We start from the raw sequence: 23,250 nt of genomic DNA, 5'->3' as shown, positions 1-23,250 counted from the left end.
CCCAAATGGGTTAACAGGAGGCTAAAGCATCTATTAGGGGAGAAAAGGGGAATTTATAGACGCATCAGAAGAGGAGAGGTTAACCTTACTGACCAATATGTTCAGCTTAAAAGAGAAGTAAAAAAGGCGATTAGAAAGGCTAAACGTGACTATGAAATTAGAGTTGCTAATGAATCAAAGACTAATCCAAAGGGGTTCTTTCAAGTGTATAGGACGAAGGTGAAGGAAAAAGTAGGACCTCTGAAATCTGGGAATGGACAGCTGACGGATAATGAACTGGAAATGTGTTCCTTATTTAATGACTATTTTTTGTCAGTTTTTACACAGGAAGATGTAAATGAGATTCCAGTAATTAACAATTATTTAGTTCCTGATGAATTTAAGTTAACTAATATTACTGTCACGAGGGACATGGTTATTAAACAGATAGACAAACTGAAACAAAATAAGTCCCCGGGACCCGATGAGTTGTTTTCAAGGGTACTTAAGGAATGCAAGATGGAGCTTAGTCAGCCATTAACGAGTGTATTCAATGCGTCCATCCTTACCAGTGTTGTGCCAGAGATGTGGAAGATGGCTAATGTGGTTCCTATATTCAAATCAGGGGATAAGTCCACATCTATAGTGGGCAAGTTATTAGAATCAATTATAGCTGACATTATCAGAAGTCACCTTGAAGAGCATAACTTGATAAATGAATCTCAGCATGGATTCACGAGAGGTCGTTCCTGCCTGACAAACTTACTGACGTTCTTCAATAGAACATTTGAGGCAGTTGACAGTGATAAGGAATATGATATTGTTTATTTGGATTTTAGTAAAGCCTTCGACAGAGTACCTCACAAGAGACTCTTAAGAAAAGTGGCAGCTCATGGTATAGGAGGTAAAGTTCTAGCATGGATTGAGGCATGGCTTACCAATAGAAAGCAGAGAGTTACCATTAATGGAGTGAAATCTGAATGGGGATTAGTCACTAGTGGCGTTCCACAAGGATCAGTTTTAGGCCCTCTCTTGTTCATAATTTACTTTAATGACCTTGATGAAGGGATTACTAGTGACATGAGTAAGTTTGCTGATGATACAAAGATAGGCCGTATAATTCACTCTGAGGAGGATATCAATGAACTCCAGGACGATTTGAACAAATTAATGTCTTGGTCTGAGAAATGGCAGATGAAGTTTAATGTGGATAAGTGTAAGGTACTTGCCCTTGGTAATGAAAATAACCCTCGAAGCTATAATCTAGGTGAAGTAGAGCTTGGTCATACAGAATGTGAAAAAGACTTGGGAGTCATGGTAAGCAGAAATCTAAAGCCAAGACAGCAGTGCCTCAGTGTGCGCAACAAGGCCAACAGATTACTTGGATTTATCTCAAGAAGTATAAGTAACAGAAGTCCAAAAGTTATTTTACAGCTCTATACATCACTAGTGAGGCCTCATTTAGATTATGCTGCTCAGTTTTGGTCCCCTTACTACAGGATGGACATAGACTCATTAGAGAACATACAGAGAAGAATGACTAAAATGATTTACTGTGTAAGGAACCTCCCGTATGAAGATAGACTTAAAGCCTTAAATCTCCACTCTCTGGAGAGGCGTAGAATGAGGGGAGATATCATTGAAGTGTATAAGTGGATGACGGGCATAAACAAGGGAGACATTAATAAAGTACTGAGGGTGTCGAACCAGGTAAGAACCAGGAATAATGGATTTAAGTTGGATAAATTTAGATTTAGAAAGGACATAGGTAAGTACTGGTTTTCTAACAGAGTTGTAGATGCGTGGAACAGTCTTCCCAGTGGGGTGATAGAGGCTAGGACCTTGGGTAGCTTTAAGAAGAGACTGGACAAATATATGAGCGGGAGGGGCTGGGTTTGATTGGTGTTGGGGGGTGCGGGAGTTATTTCTTGAGTAGCTTTAGGTAGATGTCGTTTTGATAAGGACCTGCCTCGTATGGGCCAGTAGGCCTTCTGCAGTGTTCCTACATTCTTATGTTCTTATGTTCTTAAGTCTCCCTCTATCGTGATCCAAGCCTGGAGGTCGGTATACTACACCTAGAATTAGGTTTTCTTGACCCTCTACGAACTCTACCCAAACAGATTCTGTTACTGCTCCATCTATTTTTATGGTTTAGAAAGACACGTAAGCAAACACTATAACATATTTATTAGAAAACGTTTCGGTCCTGGAACCTTGATCACTTCTAACATACAGAGGTAGAAAGACATTATATATATAGGCGGAGAGTGAGATGTGACGCACGTGACCTGAGGAATGTCATAAGAACATAAGAATGGATTAACACTGTAGAAGGCCTACTGGCCCATGCGAGGCGAGGGTAGACGATGAAATCACGTGACTCCTGTGTTGTTGGGTTGGTGCTGCTTAAGTATCATGTATGCCAATGTTTTTGAAATTTTGTAGTTTCCAGTGTTGCGTTCTATAGTGTCGGTGACGGTGATTAGTGAGGCTTCTAGGCACCGTCGGCGTCTGAGGTCTGGTTCGGTGAGAACGAGTTGTGCCTCGTTCCAGTTCATCAAATGCCCCGTGGAGTCTCTGTGGAGGACACAGGCGTACCTTACATCGTCTCTGTTAGAGGCATTTCGATGCTCATTCAGGCGGACTGCAAGATCTCTGCCTGTCTCGCCTATATATTTCTTGGGACAGAACCCACAGGGGATAGTGTAGACGCCTGCTGTAGAAGTTAGAGGTGTGGGGCTGCGTTTAGTAGTGAGGTCTTTGATAGAGGATGTGCTTATGGTGGAAACGTTGATGTTACTCATACCAAGTGCCCGGCGAGTATTCGTGGCAACATCGCCACATGGGAGTACTATGAACTGTTTAGGGGGCTGTTCCATGGGCGGTTTGTTGAGGATAGCTTGTGCCTTGAGTCTGCAATCTCGGATGAAGAAAGATGGGAACTGAAGACGTGTAAAGGCTTGTGTTATGTAAGTGCATTCATCCGAGATTGCAGACTCAAGGCACAAGCTATCCTCAACAAACCGCCCATGGAACAGCCCCCTAAACAGTTCATAGTACTCCCATGTGGCGATGTTGCCACGAATACTCGCCGGGCACTTGGTATGAGTAACATCGGAAGGAGAGGTGCAGAGTAGTAGTAGTAGTAGTAGTAGTAGTAGTAGTAGTAGTGAGAATGTAACCACTGAGAGGTCATGTCCCTCTCAGATCCAACACTTCTCACGTGAAAAGCTTGTCCAAGGTGTTTTTTGTACCAAGATGCCATGTGTTGCAGTGTCTGACAAGATGAACATCGTTGTAATAAAGTTGGTAGAATTACCGACAATATGTAAAGTAATATGTAAAGCTTTATCAAGCTCCTGGAGAGCGAGACGTTGCCACAATAAATGTCACATTAGTTGCACTTGTGTCCTTTTACTTTACAAGATGAACATCAAAATGGTATACAATACCGACAGGTTGTTATTTACTGACTATTTTTTGTCAGTTTTTACACAGGAAGATGTAAATGAGATTCCAGTAATTAACAATTATTTAGTTCCTGATGAATTTAAGTTAACTAATATTACTGTCACGAGGGACATGGTTATTAAACAGATGAATGGTTATTAAACAGATGAATGAAGCATTCATCACAACTGTGATGAATGCTTCAACTCATCTGACTGCCGTATATAAGCCACCTCTCTGGCCCTATGCTGCACTTCCTACAAGAGTGATGGACTGGTTGAGGGACTGATTACCTCGAACTCCTCCTCTCCTTACCCATTTCTACTTTGTACTGGACTGATGAAGCCACTATGTGGCGAAACATTTCTTCAATAAAGATTCCCATATGTTGATAAATTAGACACATGTGCAACTCTTGGGTATCTTTATTGAGGAAACGTTTCGCCACACAGTGGCTTCATCAGTCCATACGTAGGAGAAACTTGAAGAACAGGAGGAGAATGAGGTAATCAGTCCCTCAACCTTGAGTCGATGTGTTCAGTCCATCAATCTTGAATCAATCAATCAATCTTGAGTATTCTATTCAAGATTGATCTACTGAACACATCGACTCAAGGTTGAGGGACTGATTACCTCATTCTCCTCCTGTTCCTCAAGTTTCTCCTACGTATGGACTGATGAAGCCACTGTGTGGCGAAACGTTTCCTCAATAAAGATACCCAAGAGTTGCACATGTGTCTAATTTATCAACATGTCGGTTCTCTGAACCATTCATCTACAATTCCCATATGTTGCACAAGTGTCTCAATTCTTCAACTTGTCGGTTTTCAAAACCATTCACCACATCAGTAAAGTATTTGTTTGGAAAAAGGGTAATTGATGAGTGGAACGGTCAACCTAGTAGAGTTATCGAAGCTAAAACGTTGGGTAGTTTCAAATTTAGGTTGGATAAATACATGGGTGAGAGGGGTTGGATTTGAGTGGGACTTGCACATGAGTGAATGGAATTATCAGGGCTTATTTCTTGGGTAGCGTTAAAAATTGGGATGAGCAAATATTTTGTTAGTGGGATTGATTGTGAAGGACCTGCCTAGTATGGGCCAACAGGCCTTTCTTATGTAATGAATGTTTTTGAAAACCGACAAGTTGAAGAATTGAGACGCTTATGCAACTCATGGGAATCTTTATTGAAGAAACGTTTCGCCACACAGTGGCTTCATCAGTCCAGTACAAAGTGGAAATAAATGGTATAAAATACCGACACAATGGCAATATAAACACAAATGCAGTATAATGTGATCCTTTATTGACTACGTTTCGCCCACACAGTGGGCTTTTGAAAAAGCCCACTGTGTGGGCGAAACGTAGTCAATAAAGGATCACATTATACTGCATTTGTGTTTATATTGCCAGTCCAGTACAAAGTAGAAATGGGTAAGGAGAGTAGAATGAACATTAAAATGGTATAAAATACCGACAGGTTGTTAGGTAAGACACATATGCAACTGTTGCATATGTGTCTTATCTAACAACAAGGAGAGTAGAAGTCTGAGGTAATCAGTCCCTCAACCTGGAATCGATGTGTTCAGTCCGTCACTCTTATAGGAAATGCAGCATAGGGCCAGAGAGGTGGCTTATATACTGCGGTGAGATGAGTTGAAGCAGGAGGAGGCGGGATCACAGTGGGACCTGCCACTAGTGTAAGTAGGTCGTCGTCCAAAGGTTGGGCAAGCGTTGATGTTTTGAACCAAGATCCCATGATGTTGCAGATGTGATGAATGTAAAGTAAAAGGACACAAGTGCAACTAATGTGACATTTATTGTGGCAACGTTTCGCTCTCCAGGAGCCACAATAAATGTCACATTAGTTGCACTTGTGTCCTTTTACTTTACATGTTGTCGGTAATTCTACCAACTCTATTACAGATGTGATGAATGTTTTTGAAAACCGACAAGTTGAAGAACTGAGACACTTATGCAACACATGGGAATCTTTATTGAAGAAACGTTTCGCCTTTCTTATGTTCTTATAAGAACATAAGAACAACATAAGAAAGGAGGAACACTGCAGCAGGCCTGTTGGCCCATACTAGGCAGGTCCTTTACAATTCATCCAACTAACAAACATTTGACCAAATCCAACCCCTCCCACTCATGTACTTATCCAACCTAAATTTGAAACTACCCAAAGTCCTAGCCTCAATAACCCAACTAGGTAGACTGTTCCACTCATCAACTACCCTATTTCCAAACCAATACTTTCCTATGTCCTTTCTAAATCTAAACTTATCTAATTTAAATCCATTACTGCGGGTTCTCTCTTGGAGAGATATCCTCAAGACCTTGTTAATATCCCCTTTATTAATACCTATCTTCCACTTATACACTTCGATCAGGTCTCCCCTCATTCTTCGTCTAACAAGTGAATGTAACTTAAGAGTCTTCAATCTTTCTTCATAAGGAAGATTTCTAATGCTATGTATTAATTTAGTCATCCTACGCTGAATGTTTTCTAACGAATTTATGTCCATTCTGTAATATGGAGACCAGAATTGAGCTGCATAATCTAGGTGAGGCCTTACTAATGATGTATAAAGCTGTTAGGTAAGACACATATGCAACAGTTAGACAACTTTATTCCGAAACGTTTCGCCTACACAGTAGGCTTCTTCAGTCGAATACAGAAAGTAGGCAGGAACAGTAGAGATGTGAAGACGATGTAATCAGTCCATCACCCTTGTAGTCGTAGAATTTGAGGTTGTCAGTCCCTCGGCCTGGAGAAGTTCAGTTCCATAGTCAGGAACTATCTGAAGATCAAGCGACAGTGCGGAGACTTAAATACTGTCGGAAGGAGAGGTGCAGAGTAGTAGTAGTAGTAGTAGTAGTAGTGAGAATGTGACCACTGAGAGATCATGTCCCTCTCAGATCCAACCCTTCTCACTTGAAAAGATTGTCCAAGGTGTTTTCTGTACCAAGATGCCATGTGTTGCAGTGTCTGACAAGATGAACATCAAAATGGTATACAATACCGACAGGTATTGTATACAATATACAATATGGTATACAATATGGTATACAATATGGTATACAATATACAATATGGTATACAATACCTGTCGGTATTGTATACCATTTTGATGTTCATGTATAAAGCTGCAGTATGACCTCTGGACTTCTGTTGCTTACACTTCTTGATATAAATCCCAGTAATCTATTTGCCTTATTACGTACGCTTAGGCATTGCTGTCTTGGTTTAAGGTTGCTGCTTACCATAACCCCCAAGTCCTTTTCGCAATCTGTATGGCTAAGTTCTACATTATTTAACTTATAAGTGCTAGGGTTATGGACACTTCCGAGCTTCAGAACCTTGCATTTATCTACATTGAACTGCATCTGCCACTTTTCTGACCAAGAGTAGAGTTTGTCTAAATCCTCCTGAAGTTCCCTAACATCTACGTTTGAATCAATTATCCTACCTATCTTCGTGTCATCGGCGAATTTGCTCATATCACTAGTAATTCCTTCATCAAGATCATTGATATATATTATAAACAACAACGGGCCCAAGACTGATCCCTGTGGAACGCCACTTGTTACTGATCCCCACTCGGATTTAACCCCATTTATGGACACTCTCTGCTTCCTGTCTGTGAGCCATGATTCGATCCACTAGAGCACTCTTCCCCCAATGCCATGAGCTGCTACTTTCTTCAACAGTCTTTGGTGCGGAACTCTATCAAATGCCTTACTAAAATCTAAGTAAATAATATCAAATTCTTTATCGTGGTCAACAGCCTCAAAAGCTTTACTGAAAAAAGTTAATAAATTAGTTAGACAAGACCGGCCTCTTGTGAATCCATGCTGAGTATCATTAATCAAGCTATGCTTATCGAGATGGCTTCTTATAATTTGAGCTATAATTGACTCTAGTAATTTGCCTACAATTGAGGTCAGGCTTATTGGGCGGTAATTTGACGGTAACGACTTGTCCCCTGTTTTAAAAATAGGAATTACATTAGCCATCTTCCACATATCAGACACTACACCTGTTTGAAGAGATAAATTAAAAATATTAGTTAATGGTTCACAGACTTCCATTTTGCATTCCTTTAGAACCCTTGAAAAAACCTCATCAGGACCCGGTGACTTATTTTGCTTCAGTCGGTCTATCTGCTTCACAACCATTTCACTAGTGACTATGATGTTACATAATTTATCTTCTTCTGGCCCACTATAAAAATTAATTACCGGAACACTACTAGTGTCTTCCTGTGTAAAAACCGAGAGAAAATAATTATTTAAAATCGAGCACATTTCATTCTCTTTGTCAGTAAGATGCCCATAGTTATTTTTAAGGGGACCTATCTTATCTCTGACTTTTGTTCTATATACCTGGAAAAAACTTTTTGGGTTAGTTTTAGAGTCCCTAGCAACTTTAATTTCATAGTCCCTTTTAGCTTTTCTTATCCCCTTTTTAATGTCCCTCTTAGTGTCAATATACTGATTCATAAGATGACCCTCGCCTCTTCTGATACGCCTATAAATTCCTTTCTTATGCCCTAGTAGATATTTCAGCCTATTATTCATCCATTTTGGGTCATTTCTATTTGATCTAATTTCTTTATAAGGGATAAATGTTCTTTGAGCAGCATGTACTGTGTTCAGAAAACTGTCATATTGATAGCTCTCTTCGTTACCCCAGTCAACAGATGATAAGTGTTCTCTAAGCCCATCGTAATCTGCTAAGCGAAAATCTGGGACTGTTACTGAGTTATCCCTACTATCATACTTCCATTCAATTCTAAATGTAATTGATTTGTGGTCGCTAGCACCCAGTTCTTCTGAAACTTCTAAATTATTAACAAGGGATTCATTGTTTGCCAGAACTAAGTCAAGCAGGTTATTACCCCTTGTAGGTTCTGTCACAAACTGCTTCAGAAAACAATCCTGAACTACTTCTAAGAAGTCGTATGATTCTAAATTCCCAGTCAAGAAATTCCAATCAATATGACTAAAGTTAAAGTCTCCTAGAATTACTACATTATCGTGCCTTGTGGCCCTAACAATTTCCTCCCATAGCAGTCTTCCCTGGTCCCTATCTAAATTTGGGGGACGGTATATCACACCTAAAGTTAATTTTTCATGCCCCTCTGAAAATTCTATCCAAACAGACTCTGTATGTGTTACTTCAGACTTAATACCCGTTTTAATGCAACAGTTCAAGCGATCTCGGACATACAATGCCACCCCACCCCCCTTCCCGATACTTCTATCTACTTGGAACAATTTGAAACCCTGAATGTGACATTCTGCAGGCATGTCCCGACTTTTTGAATTAAACCACGTCTCAGTAATGGCAAATACATCTATGTTACCTGCACTAGCAACTAGTCTCAACTCGTCCATCTTATTCCTAGCACTGCGACTATTTGTGTAATATATACTTAAGGAGCCTCCTTTCTCTTTATCATTCCTGCTCCTTTCTGTTATTCCACTAAACCTATTACTGTCCTTGTCAATTAGTGCCACTGGCCTTCCGATATCCACCTCATTTTGCCTATTACTAGTTCTCCTAGTACTCATATTACTACCCTGAGACTTCACAGTTTTCCCGCAGAGACCCATACCACTAACTATTCCTAGTTTAAAGACCTAACAGCTCCCTCCACTGCGTTGGCCAGTGCTCCCACCCCACACCTAGACAAGTGAACCCCATCCCTGGCATACATGTCATTTCTGCCATAGAAGAGGTCCCAGTTGTCAATGAATGTTACCGCATTTTCCTTACAGTATTTGTCCAGCCAGCAATTGACACCAATTGCTCTGGACAACCATTCATTTCCAACTCCTCTCCTTAGCAAAATGCTACATATGACAGGTTTCCCACCCTTCTTCCTAATTATCTCTATTGCTGACCTATACCTGCTAATCAGGTCCTCACTCCTACGTCTGCCAACATCGTTGCCTCCAGCACTGAGACAGATAATAGGATTGCTCCCATTACCTCTCATGATGTCATCCAGACGGCTAACAATATCCTTCATCCCAGCCCCAGGAAAACACACTCTCTGCCTCCTACTCCTATCCTTCAAACAGAATGCCCTATCCATGTACCTAATCTGACTATCCCCAACAACGACAATGTTTTTACTTTCCTTGGCGTCGTCCGTAGTGATGCTCCGAGTAGTCGACTCACATTCGCCAGGTAGCATTACACCACTTGTAGAATTCGTCATGACGTTCTCGATGGTCTTCGTTGGGGTTTCTAGGGATGTCTCACTCACGTCTGCCAATGCTTCCTTGGTGCTCGTTGTGGCATTCCCAGTAGAACACTCACATTCGTCAGGTAGCACCGAGAATGAGTTGGAAGTTTCCACGGCAGTCTTCTGGTTTCTCGTTGTTTCTGCCTCTCCAACCGTTTTCTTAATCTTCAGCTTGGTTCCATGTTGCCCGGCCACTGACCAAGCTCCCCTCTTAACCTGGGGACTCACAACAGGAGGATTACTACGAATCCTCTTGTTCTCCTCCGTTAATCGCCGTATTTCCAGTTTAGCAACTCTGAGTTCTTCTCTCAGCTGCTGGTAAAGCTGCTCAAGAGAGGGCATCCTGGTTCAGATTCACAGAGAGCACACAAACAGGTCTTCACAGAGCTAAGTACACGTCACCACTGAGCTAAGTACACGTCACCACTGAGCTAAGTACACGTCACCACTGAGCTAAGTACACGTCACCACTGAGCTAAGTACACGTCACCACTGAGCTAAGTACACGTCACCACTGGCTAAGTACACGTCACCACTGAGCTAAGTACACGTCACCACTGGCTAAGTACACGTCACCACTGAGCTAAGTACACGTCACCACTGAGCTAAGTACACGTCACCACTGAGCTAAGTACACGTCACCATGTATGCTAACTTCTAATTGTGCAAGAAAGGTATAAAATACCGACAATATGAAAGTTAAGACACATGTGCAACATCTGGATATCATTATTGTAGACGTTTCGCCATCCAGTGGCTTTATCAATACAGATTCTAGGACATAATAGGAAGACAGTAGAACTATATACAAAAGATGAGGTAATCAGTCCCTCGGCCTTGGAGTTAGTGTTCACAGCATCGTGGTGGAGGAGAATCTGGAGCAAAGGCAAGAAGACTGGCGCTTTTATAGGCGTCAGTGGATAGGGACGGGCAGCAGACGAGGGCAGTCACTGGTAGGCGGGATTCCCCAGTGGAAGTAGGTCCTTCCCAAAGAGATGGGTTAGTTGCAGAAGCCGTGAAGAAGGTCTTGTAGATGTCCTCTGAACCAAGATTCCATGATGTTGCAGTGTCTGACAAGTTGTGCAAGAAAGGTATAAAATACCGACAATATGAAAGTTAAGACACATGTGCAACATCTGGATATCATTATTGTAGACGTTTCGCCATCCAGTGGCTTTATCAATACAGATTCTAGGACATAATAGGAAGACAGTAGAACTATATACAAAAGATGAGGTAATCTGTCCCTCGGCCTTGGAGTTAGTGTTCACAGCATCGTGGTGGAGGAGAATCTGGAGCAAAGGCAAGAAGACTGGCGCTTTTATAGGCGTCAGTGGATAGGGACGGGCAGCAGACGAGGGCAGTCACTGGTAGGCGGGATTCCCCAGTGGAAGTAGGTCCTTCCCAAAGAGATGGGTTAGTTGCAGAAGCCGTGAAGAAGGTCTTGTAGATGTCCTCTGACGCCTATAAAAGCGCCAGTCTTCTTGCCTTTGCTCCAGATTCTCCTCCACCACGATGCTGTGAACACTAACTCCAAGGCCGAGGGACTGATTACCTCATCTTTTGTATATAGTTCTACTGTCTTCCTATTATGTCCTAGAATCTGTATTGATAAAGCCACTGGATGGCGAAACGTCTACAATAATGATATCCAGATGTTGCACATGTGTCTTAACTTTCATAACTTCTAATTATGTACCACATCTGGCGTGAGGTGAAAAGCATATAAATACGGCGTCACTACGATTAACTGAGATCAGACGGGTCATCACAAGATTGGAACCCGTGCCAGGACTATGGTCTTGGCGAACATTATACATTAACTGAGATCAATAGTGAGTAGGCAGCGTTGAGAGATGTGTGACAAGTTTGCTTCGGGTGTACAATTCGGTATCTCTGTTTCGGAGGAGCCGATGTCCCCAGAAGCTATCTTAAGAGCTCTCTTGGATCTTCATGCCATGGGATACAAGCTACCATACCCTAATTTGAGTGCATACCCTCAGTGTAACGATCCTATGTCTACATCTGGAGAGTACCAATCTACTTTTGTTTCTAATACAGAGGATGTTTGTGTTGGAAAATGGCCAAAACGACGGCGCAAAAATGAGTGTGTGCAAAACCATGTATGCTCTTTATGCTTCCAGTTTTTCAAAAGCAAGTCCTTGCTTGTCAAACACCTTCTTACACATAAGTCGGATCGAGAGAACACTCCTACCAAGAATAAGGATGACACAAATAATTTATCAGCAGCGGGAACTTAAGAAATTTAAGAAACGCAAGAACTTAAGAAAAGAACTTAAGAAAAGCAAGAACTTAAGAAAAGAACTTAAGAAAAGCAAGAACTAGGTTATCCTGCACTCTCGGTTTCTCTTTTGACAACCATCTTTATATAAGTGCGTGTACGTGGTTACAAGGACGAGAATCATTCTGAAACATCCGTTGTTGGTATCAGACACTCAACTTTTTTCACATGTAATGTTTTTGCAATTTGGTTTCCGGAACTTTCAAATCACCCAGAAAACAATCGGCCTAATTTTAGTGGTACGTTTAATCTGCTCACGATAATGAAATGTTTAAATATGGGAATTCAGTAATTCCCTACAGCAAGTGCATGAAATAAATTGGAAAATATCCTCTGAACCGAGATTACGTTGCTAATATTTTGCCTACATTATTGCCAAGAAATATAGCAACTAGTTGACAATCTGAAACATGTGTAACGCCTAGGGATCTTTAAAGAAGAATAGAGGAAGAGTACAGCAGGCATACTGGCCCATGAATGTCAGGTGCTTCTCCAAACCTTCTATTTATACCAACCTATTGAAGAATTAGAGAGTAACATGTATGCAACGTTGTAAACGTAAAAAAGTGTACTTGTTGATAAGCGGTATTTTATTTGCACGAGTTATAAAATAAGATCCAGTTATGAATTACAAGAAATGCTTATAAAGAAAGTCAAATCAAATATGGATTCGAGTGAAAACTCTGGTAAACATTTCTCCTCAAACTCCACAAAAATCTTCTAGTAATAAAGATCTGGAAGTCCTTACCTAACCTACAAAATAAATGGAAATCGAGGAAGGAAAAATCGTGCAAATGCTCTATAATGATTAATTTGTACTCTCTTTTAGGAAATAAGATTTGTGTATCATTGTGTATACATTGTGATACTTTATCAACTATTGTTTGATAACATTTTGTGTATTCCTTATCTTCTGTAATGATTTACCGACTAATGTTTATTAAAATTTTGTGTATTCTTACATTTTGCAATAATTTTACTAACTCTTTGTTTAATAATAATAAAATTTTGTGTATTTTGTAATGTTTTTACTACTAATAAAATTTGGTGCATTATTGTGTATTAGCCATCACGTCTTTAACTGAATAATAAAAAACTAAAGTGCTCACCTCTAATTGATCAAAAGCCTTATAATACCATATGAGTGGTTTTATGTATTTTGTGAATGGACGAACAAGCTGAACAAATAAAATAATGGACAAGTGTCCATTATCACTCAGGTATTACGTCACAGAGGTCGTGATCCAACGTGTTGTGGGGAGAAAGGTGCGGGAGATTTTGACCCAATGTTTTGGAGCAGGAAGTGCTAGGTGAGGGTATGATCTTGATCCAAGGAATTGAAGCAGTGTTGGATAGAGTACATGGTTAGAATGTGGTATGGGTTGGGGAGGGGAGGCTGTGGATGGGCTTAGATGACAAGGAGAGAGTGGTGTGGGGAATCTTGATACGAGGAGCTGGAGCAGTGACACAGTGAAGTGTAACCGGTCTTCCTGTTGTGAAAATACCATGAAAGTAATACAAATCTTAGACTGAACTGTGTAGTGTAATCGTGCGAGTGTAAGTAGAACAAACCCAGTGGAAGACAGTGCGGCGTTCCTGGAGGCACTCCAACTCCAAACAAGACACTGATATCGGGGTCAAATTTTCCCTACCACAAGCCAGGGAAAAATTTTGGATCAGATACAAATACCCAGGTATTTCTAGACATATTCGCTCCTTGTAAGGTTGACTGCAGCTGATAGATAGGGCGTGTCTTGCCTGGATTTTCCAATAGATCCCGTCATTGGTGGGCCATTGAGTCCAACCAAGTGAGTCCACTCAACATTTCGTGTCCAGTGTGAAATGCTGAAATATAAGCTGCTTTGGGGTAAACTGATAAATAATATTCAATCTTAAACAGCTGTGGTGTGGGGATACCACGATTCACAACGAAGGGACCGTTTTGGGTGAAGCTGCTAAATGGTGGAATCAACACTGGCTTAGCTGGTAAAATTCCCCATATGAGGGGGTTGTTGAGGTGGTTCGGGTATTCCGAGAGGATGCAGCATAATAGGATGACTTGGACGGTGGGGGTGAGGGGTGTCATCCCAGGATAGGTTGGGGGAGAGGGTAAAGGAGGTTTTGTATGCATCGACCGTGGACATCCAACAGGCATGTGTGAGCGTGTTAGGGGTGAATGAAGTCAAGTGGTTTTTTTTATGATTTGATGTGTTGCTGGAGTGGAAACAAGGTAACATTTTTGAAGGGATTCAGGGAAACCGGTTACCGGACTTGAGTTCTGGTGGTGGAAAGCACACTTGTTGTATTCTAAATGAGGGGTGGGATTATTGCAGTCTGAACTGTAGTACCGGCTCGCCTCTGGCATGAAAATGCTGGAGTAAGTGATGGTGAAAGTGTTTTGATTCATTATTGTAAAATTAAACATTAATGTGTAGTTTTTTAGGGAATCGATCAAGCAGCCTCGTAGATGACATTAAGCGTCATTGCCTCTTTGCTGCAGGTGCCAGAAATCTTCCCAACATGTAGCAGTTATTTAGAATATTTGTGAAGACACCACTTATTATAGTGCAGATTTTGCAGTTGAACATCGGCTTGGGAGCTATGAAAGTTAAACAATGTCAAAATGCCACTTTTATAGATCAATTTTATTCAGAGTTACAGAGTATGGTGGCCTCCGGGCCTACAAATGTTAAAGGTGATGGAGCCTGAGTTTGTGAACACAGTGGCATGTCAGGGTCAGCCCTAAAAATGTTGGTAACCTGGAAAATGAATACTAGAATACATATGTGCTAAAACAGCTTTAATTGCAAATGTTTTGTTTTATACCAGTGTGTCACAAATCGTGAAAATTTTATTTCTTAGAGTAGATGCACACCTGTTTCATTTTTACTATATAATTATTATTGCACAGTATGTTCATGCATAAACACTTTCACTGTAGACGTCATACATAAAATGGAAAAAACTGTTGCGTTTTTTTTTTTTAAATATGTAATACATTTCGTCACAGTTTAGAATATATGTAGTGATTCAAGCGAATTCCATCCAATCCACTCAGAGGGTGACGTTAGCTTGGCATATATTAAGGAAATGGAGATGAAGACTGCAGATTGAAGCTCAGCCAATCAGGTGACCGACATTAACTTGGTATAAATAAAACAGAGTGAGGGCGTAACTGTCTGCCTGGGAGCAGACGCTCACTCCTGTAATCAGCCGCTGGAGCTTAGTAGTGTACAAACTCCCTCAAGTGTCCAATACAATCTCTTCTCATCCATGGCTTAAGACTGTTCCTTCGTAGGTCTCACATCAATGTAACATTCACCTTAAGTACCTGGTGTAGAAAAGGCTCGAACGCTCCTCATGAAATTCTCGAAAATGCGAAAAAGGGTAACAATAATTAACTAGCAGTTTCACTGGCTACATTAGATGCAAGATTGTTATTAGGACGTCATTACCGGTGTACAGTCGGCCAATTTAATTTTTACATAATAATATTTATTTTTTTTATTATCACACTGGCCGATTCCCACCAAGGCAGGGTGGCCCGAAAAAGAAAAACTTTCACCATCATTCATTCCATCACTGTCTTGCCAGAAGGGTGCTTTACACTACAGTTTTTAAACTGCAACATTAACACCCCTCCTTCAGAGTGCAGGCACTGTACTTCCCATCTCCAGGACTCAAGTCCGGCCTGCCGGTTTCCCTGAATCCCTTCATAAATGTTACTTTGCTCACACTCCAACAGCACGTCAAGTATTAAAAACCATTTGTCTCCATTCACTCCTATCAAACACGCTCACGCATGCCTGCTGGAAGTCCAAGCCCCTCGCACACAAAACCTTCTTTACCCCCTCCCTCCAACCTTTCCTAGGCCGACCCCTACCCCGCCTTCCTTCCACTATAGACTGATACACTCTTGAAGTCATTCTGTTTCGCTCCATTCTCTCTACATGTCCGAACCACCTCAACAACCCTTCCTCAGCCCTCTGGACAACAGTTTTGGTAATCCCGCACCTCCTCCTAACTTCCAAACTACGAATTCTCTGCATTATATTCACACCACACATTGCCCTCAGACATGACATCTCCACTGCCTCCAGCCTTCTCCTCGCTGCAACATTCATCACCCACGCTTCACACCCATATAAGAGCGTTGGTAAAACTATACTCTCATACATTCCCCTCTTTGCCTCCAAGGACAAAGTTCTTTGTCTCCACAGACTCCTAAGTGCACCACTCACTCTTTTTCCCTCATCAATTCTATGGTTCACCTCATCTTTCATAGACCCATCCGCTGACACGTCCACTCCCAAATATCTGAATACGTTCACCTCCTCCATACTCTCTCCCTCCAATCTGATATCAAATCTTTCATCACCTAATCTTTTTGTTATCCTCATAACCTTACTCTTTCCTGTATTCACCTTTAATTTTCTTCTTTTGCACACCCTACCAAATTCATCCACCAATCTCTGCAACTTCTCTTCAGAATCTCCCTAGAGCACAGTGTCATCAGCAAAGAGCAGCTGTGACAACTCCCACTTTGTGTGTGATTCTTTATCTTTTAACTCCACGCCTCTTGCCAAGACCCTCGCATTTACTTCTCTTACAACCCCATCTATAAATATATTAAACAACCACGGTGACATCACACATCCTTGTCTAAGGCCTACTTTTACTGGGAAAAAATTCCCTCTTTCCTACATACTCTAACTTGAGCCTCACTATCCTCGTAAAAACTCTTCACTGCTTTCAGTAACCTACCTCCTACACCATACACTTGCAACATCTGCCACATTGCCCCCCTATCCACCCTGTCATACGCCTTTTCCAAATCCATAAATGCCACAAAAACCTCTTTAGCCTTATCTAAATACTGTTCACTTATATGTTTCACTGTAAACACCTGGTCCACACACCCCCTACCTTTCCTAAAGCCTCCTTGTTCATCTGCTATCCTATTCTCCGTCTTACTCTTAATTATTTCAATTATAACTCTACCATACACTTTACCAGGTATACTCAACAGACTTATCCCCCTATAATTTTTGCACTCTCTTTTATCCCCTTTGCCTTTATACAAAGGAACTATGCATGCTCTCTGCCAATCCCTAGGTACCTTACCCTCTTCCATACATTTATTAAATAATTGCACCAACCACTCCAAAACTATATCCCCACCTGCTTTTAACATTTCTATCTTTATCCCATCAATCCCGGCTGCCTTACCCCCTTTCATTTTACCTACTGCCTCACGAACTTCCCCCACACTCACAACTGGCTCTTCCTCACTCCTACAAGATGTTATTCCTCCTTGCCCTATACACGAAATCACAGCTTCCCTATCTTCATCAACATTTAAGAATTCCTCAAAATATTCCCTCCATCTTCCCAATACCTCTAACTCTCCATTTAATAACTCTCATCTCCTATTTTTAACTGACAAATCCATTTGTTCTCTAGGCTTTCTTAACTTGTTAATCTCACTCCAAAACTTTTTCTTATTTTCAACAAAATTTGTTGATAACATCTCACCCACTCTCTCATTTGCTCTCTTTTTACATTGCTTCACCACTCTCTTAACCTCTCTCTTTTTCTCCATATACTCTTCCCTCCTTGCATCACTTCTACTTCGTAAAAACTTCTCATATGCTAACTTTTTCTCCCTTACTACTCTCTTTACATCATTATATGTGATAATTAGGCAATGGTTGCACTGCATTATAAACTGGAATAAAGAGCTCTTGGAAGAACCTATTAAGGCTAAATTAAAGACTCGAATATATACTTATTCTAGAAGGTTTTATTTTCAGTCAAAATGCGTCTGACGTGACGTTCAGACGTCCTCACAATCCTCTCAACTTCTTGTAGTCTCTCTACAGCTATGCTTGTATCCATCTCTATATCTAACTCATTAACCTAGATCTTCCTTCTGCTCTCCACAATGCACTTTGAAATGCGTTCTTTGTCCTCTAACAAGCGTCCAGCTCTAACCCAAAATTCCACCTTCCCACAGCCCCGCCATAGCCTCCCGCTAGTTTCTTGATGCAGTGAGATAGAAGATAGCCTTGCGTTTCTCGGGTTTGGTGTCCGCCACGCCCACTAATAACCCCATTCCTTGCCCGATTACTCATGAGCTGCAGTCACACAATTCTTCACTGTTGGGTTTAGCCTCGGCTCCATTTTTTCCCTCAAACCTTTCCTCTAGCGCTCAACTCTTCTCTTATCCCAACGTCCCCTTCATTATCATGGGTCTTTTGCCTGAGAGTGAGTTCATTTCAGTTATGTTTTTAACTTACAGTAAAATAGCGAAACGTTGTCAATAGGGAATCTAATTAAACTTCCCAACCCTTTTGCCCCCCAATTTGCTTCATTTGCCAAAAGTTCCACTGATTTCCCTCATCTTTCACCCGCTTTCATCGTCACCAGTCTTTTTCTCTACACTATGTACTTCTCAGTTTACCTCCCCGACAACATCCTCAACCTCCTACGCCATGGCGTAATCACCACTACTATGCAGACGACAGAACAGATCACCAAACTCTGGCCCTGATTTATTCGAGCTCAACTCCTTCCTGTCAACAAACTCCTTAGTATCACCTTCCCACTCGACTTCTATCTTTCTTTCCGTTTTTCTACAGACTTCAGACACCATGATAACTGGACTACCTTCCTAGACGAGACCGTTACTCGCTCTTATAATCATCGCTTCAACCCCTCAATCTTTCTACACCCCTGTTCCTGTCCCTCTTTTCTCTCAGGGCTCTCATCCAGCCCTGTGACCCCTTAAGAAATATATTTTCGTTTTTGTCACCACCACCACCCTGACATGCCATTTTCCCACCTTAGACATGCCATACTCAGCTATACTCATGTTATCGGTGCAGTGTGACAAACGAAGAACCTGTCGTATGTCGTTCTCGGCCTCCGCCCGACCTGTCATGTACACAGATAAGTAAAGAACACTAAAGAACACTGCCACATATTGCCTCGTTGATGGTGTTACTAGTGTTTGTTATAATGATATTGGTGTCTGTTAAGAGGTTACTGGTGCCTGTTATGATGTTACTGGTGTCTGTTATGATGTCCCTGATGTCTGTTAGGTATAGACCCGGAGATTTCCTCCTACAACCCTCTGTCTCCTACACTACTCTTCTATCCCTACTTTTCCTCTCGCCTCAAGGGTTCCTTACTTTACCTTTGCTTAATATTCATCAGCACAGACTGAAGGATCGATTACATGATCTTACACTGCCTTCTGTGTATAGTTCCGCAAAGATGAGTGAATGATTATCACATAATCTATTGTTCCCGGATTTAACATATTCAAATTACATCTGTATTTCACCACTAGTTGGCGAAACGTCTTCAGATATAGATACCGACGTGTTGCAAATGCATAATTCCTTAGGTCTATATACCATTAGTGAGGCCTCACTTAATGAATTAAAAAGCATAATACTGTGACTGAAGCAATATAAAATAATCCGCATGTAGGAAAAATAAATTTATGAAGACGCTTCGGTCCTACTTGGACCATTAACTAGTCACACACTGATACACGAAGGCTCATGTAGGTTTGCCAGGAAGGGGTCCTAGCCCGGTTCTTCTTCATGTGGTGACCCGGTAGTGGATCCCAAAGGAGTGTCGGAGTTCGGACAAGCGATGTGCTCTTTACAGCCCTGTGACAAGGGTTCCGTGAGCATACGTGTCAAGTGGAGTACCATTTACAGCCCTTCGGAGGGGGCAGCCTTATGACAAGGGCACGGTGAGTCTTCTTCAGCTCAAGTGGTGTAGCAGTTAGCTACAGTCGTCGCCGACACCTTGTAGGCGTCGACGACTGTTCAAAGTGATGTCAGGGCCGGTGTTCTCACTGGTATGAGGCTTTCAGCTCTCAATGAATGTCATGAATGACTCCATTTGAGTCATTCATGGCACTTAGGCTGCGGCCCGAGTGCCAGAGTGACTAAGTAGATTCTCCAGAGGTGTGTTGAGCACCTGACGTCTGAGATAAGTTTTTATTTTTTTTTTTTTTTGCAATATGTCTTCAAATACAGATACCCACGTGTTGCATTTGTGTCTAATTCCTCAGGTCTATATACCATTACCCCTCAAGTGAGGTTACTTGACACTGGTGAGGGGTTCTTGATCTAGGGAATTGGATCTGTGCTCCGGTTCCCTGAATTGAGCCTGAATGCCTTCCATCCCCCCCACAAGGCGCTGTATAATCCTACGGGTTTAGCACTCCCTATGATAATAATAATAATAATAATATATACTATTAGTAAGGCCTCACTTAGAAAAATAAAAGGCATAATACTGTGACTGGAACAATACATAAATTTGTTAATAAATGTTTTAGAAAACTGACAAGTTGATATATAAGACACTTTATTCTGGAAACCTTCCCCTAGCCACTGGCTTCTTCAGTCTAATGTAGAGAAATTCGGAAGATGAGGAGTTTGAGGTAATCACTCCGTCGGCCTGGAGTCGATGTGTATAGTCCATCAATCTTGATAAAAGTGCAGCATTTTCACGGAGATGGGGCATATATAAATAATGGTGATATAAATAGGATACTGATGATATTCAGTCAAATCGGATAAATATCTAGACTTAGAAATTATGTAGGAAATCAATTTTTTTTTCGGAAATAGACATAATGATGAGTGGAACACTCTGCCGTGTACTGTCCTTGAAATTATTACACCGAATAGCTTTAAATATAGATTAGACAGATACATGAGCAAGAAGGAATGGATTTGAGTGGGATCTGCAGAGCATTGATTATGGGTTATGAAGCTTAACCTTCTTGCAGCCTTAAAAATGAGTTTGACCTATGTTTATGTGAGAGGTATTTAGTGAATAAGATATGTGCAACACTCGGACATCTTTATTTTGGAGATTTGTCGCTAATTAATAAATCAGAGTCGTCAAAACACTTGTTAATCAGGGTAAATACGTGGCTCTTAACTAAAATTACAAAATAAGAGGTAGAATGAAATGATTCTTGTCATGAACAATGGAATAATGACAAAGAAACAAAGCAAAATGTAAAAATGGAGTTGCGAAATGTGGATCATCTTGTATGCTGTCACCGGCGATGGTAGACTGGTTATAAATGACCATAATTTTTAAAGGGGTGGACCGGTAAGCCAGCGGAAGGCCTCGGTCAGATGACCAAAAGCTCCAAAGGCGGGTCATCATCTGACTAAGACCCGCGTCAGGAAACATTTGTCCTGTTTCCTGACGAACCTTACCTAACCTAACCTAACCGGCGATGGTGAACATAAAGACCGTATATACTTGCTTCCTAGTTGCCACGATATGTTGGAGATACTTCCAGAAAAGTGATTGAGAATGACTGTTCTTTCTGGTGGTGAGACAAGTAGCTTAAGTTGTTAAGGCAGCTAAAACAATAATATTTCCACAATACTCCCCTCAAGGAAGGTTCCTTGATGTTGGTGAGGGGCTATTGATTTAGGGAATTGGATCTGTGCTCCAGTTCCCCGAATTAAGCCTGAATGCCTTCCACATATCCCCCCCCCCAGGCGCTGTATAATTCTCCGGGTTTAGCGCTTCCCCCTTGATTATAATAATAATAATAATCCACAATACTAATGTGCTTTATAAAATATTTTTTTCTATAAAAGTAAATTGTAATTTGTAAAGTAAAAGGACACAAGTGCAACTAATGTGACATTTATTGTGGCAACGTTTCGCTCTCCAGGAGCTTTATCAAGCTTGATAAAGCTCCTGGAGAGCGAAACGTTGCCACAATAAATGTCACATTAGTTGCACTTGTGTCCTTTTACTTTACATATTGTCGGTAATTCTACCAACTTTATTACAAATTGTAATTTGGCCAAAAAAAATACAAATGTGCAAAATGACCAAAATTCATAATAGTTTATTATGGTGACTGTACACATAAATGTGACTACAGTCTAGCTGTACGATATATATTCACTTATCTTACTCATTACACAAGTCAAAAGAACAGAAACGAAATCTACATCTCAAGCAAATACATCTCTGTTTAGAAAGATATTGGACTGGAAGATCAGCGTCTGTCGTGGTATTAGGAGAAGTAGAACTGGTTTCTGCACCTTTCATTTTTCGTTCTTATATGTCGAACTAGGCCTTATCGTTATCTACAGTGCTAGTCACGGCATTATGCCGGGTGAGCGTCCCGGCATAATGCCTGACAAAAATCAAAGGGGGGGGAGGGTTTTTTCGTCAGTGCATTATGCAGGGTAGCAGCCGTTAGCATGACGTCACGGCCTGCCGCCACACTCCACAGTGACTCCTCAGTGCTCACGCGGCTGCCGTGATGAGAGTGTTTCACTTTTGTTACTCATTCTCCTCATCTTTTGTCCTGTGTTCCCATTGGTTTTTGGGCTCTACATGTTTGATTATGGGTAAAAGGTAGTCTTTAACACTCGAAACTGCAGCTTAAATCATTGGATTTCACAAAGCTGGGCACTAGACGAAAGAAACAGTGGAGAATGTTGGTGTGTGTGAGCGTTCAGTGAGGAACTGGGTGCAGCGTTTAAGGCTGGTGGCGGTGTCGAGTTACCGTCTGCCAAACCTCGGCCTGGCCCCTCGAAGAAGACATCTGTTCGTGCCTTAACGGTATAAAGAAGCAGTTAGAGAGCACATCTAAGATAACTGCTAGAGAAATGAAAGAAAAGAACCCACATCTTCTCTCAGAGGTGTCTGTAAGAACTGTTAACAGACGTGTGTCAGAACTGGGCTACAGTAGTCACCGCCAGGTTAAGAAACCTATCCTCCAAGCCACAGAAGAAACGTAGGCTGGATTATACAAAGAAATATCTTCATTGGAATTCTCAACACTGGTCTGAAGCACTTTGGAGTGATGAAGCAACCTTTATTGTCACCTGTAACCATGTGAGGACATGTGTACCGGCCCAGAGGTAGTGACCACCTAGACCCACGCTACACCTGTGGGACCACCAAACACCTGACTCACTCTTGGTTTGGGGGTGTTTCAGTGCTCAGAGTGTTGGTGAACTCATTGTGCTCCCCAAAAACCAGTATATGAACCAGTATGATTACCTGGAATTATTGTGTGACAATTTACCTGAGGCGTTCGACAAGTGTGGGGCTACGGTTTTTATGCAGGACGTTGCACCGTGTCATACCACCAAATCGGTGGCTTAAGGACTGTGAAGCGAGGTTCTTTAATGACTGGCCAGGCAATTCCTCAGACGTAAACTCTATTGAGAGCCTCTG

Source organism: Cherax quadricarinatus, chromosome 72, assembly GCF_038502225.1.
Source record: "Cherax quadricarinatus isolate ZL_2023a chromosome 72, ASM3850222v1, whole genome shotgun sequence".
Classification (NCBI taxonomy): domain Eukaryota; kingdom Metazoa; phylum Arthropoda; class Malacostraca; order Decapoda; family Parastacidae; genus Cherax; species Cherax quadricarinatus.
This window is presented reverse-complemented; position numbering follows the sequence as displayed.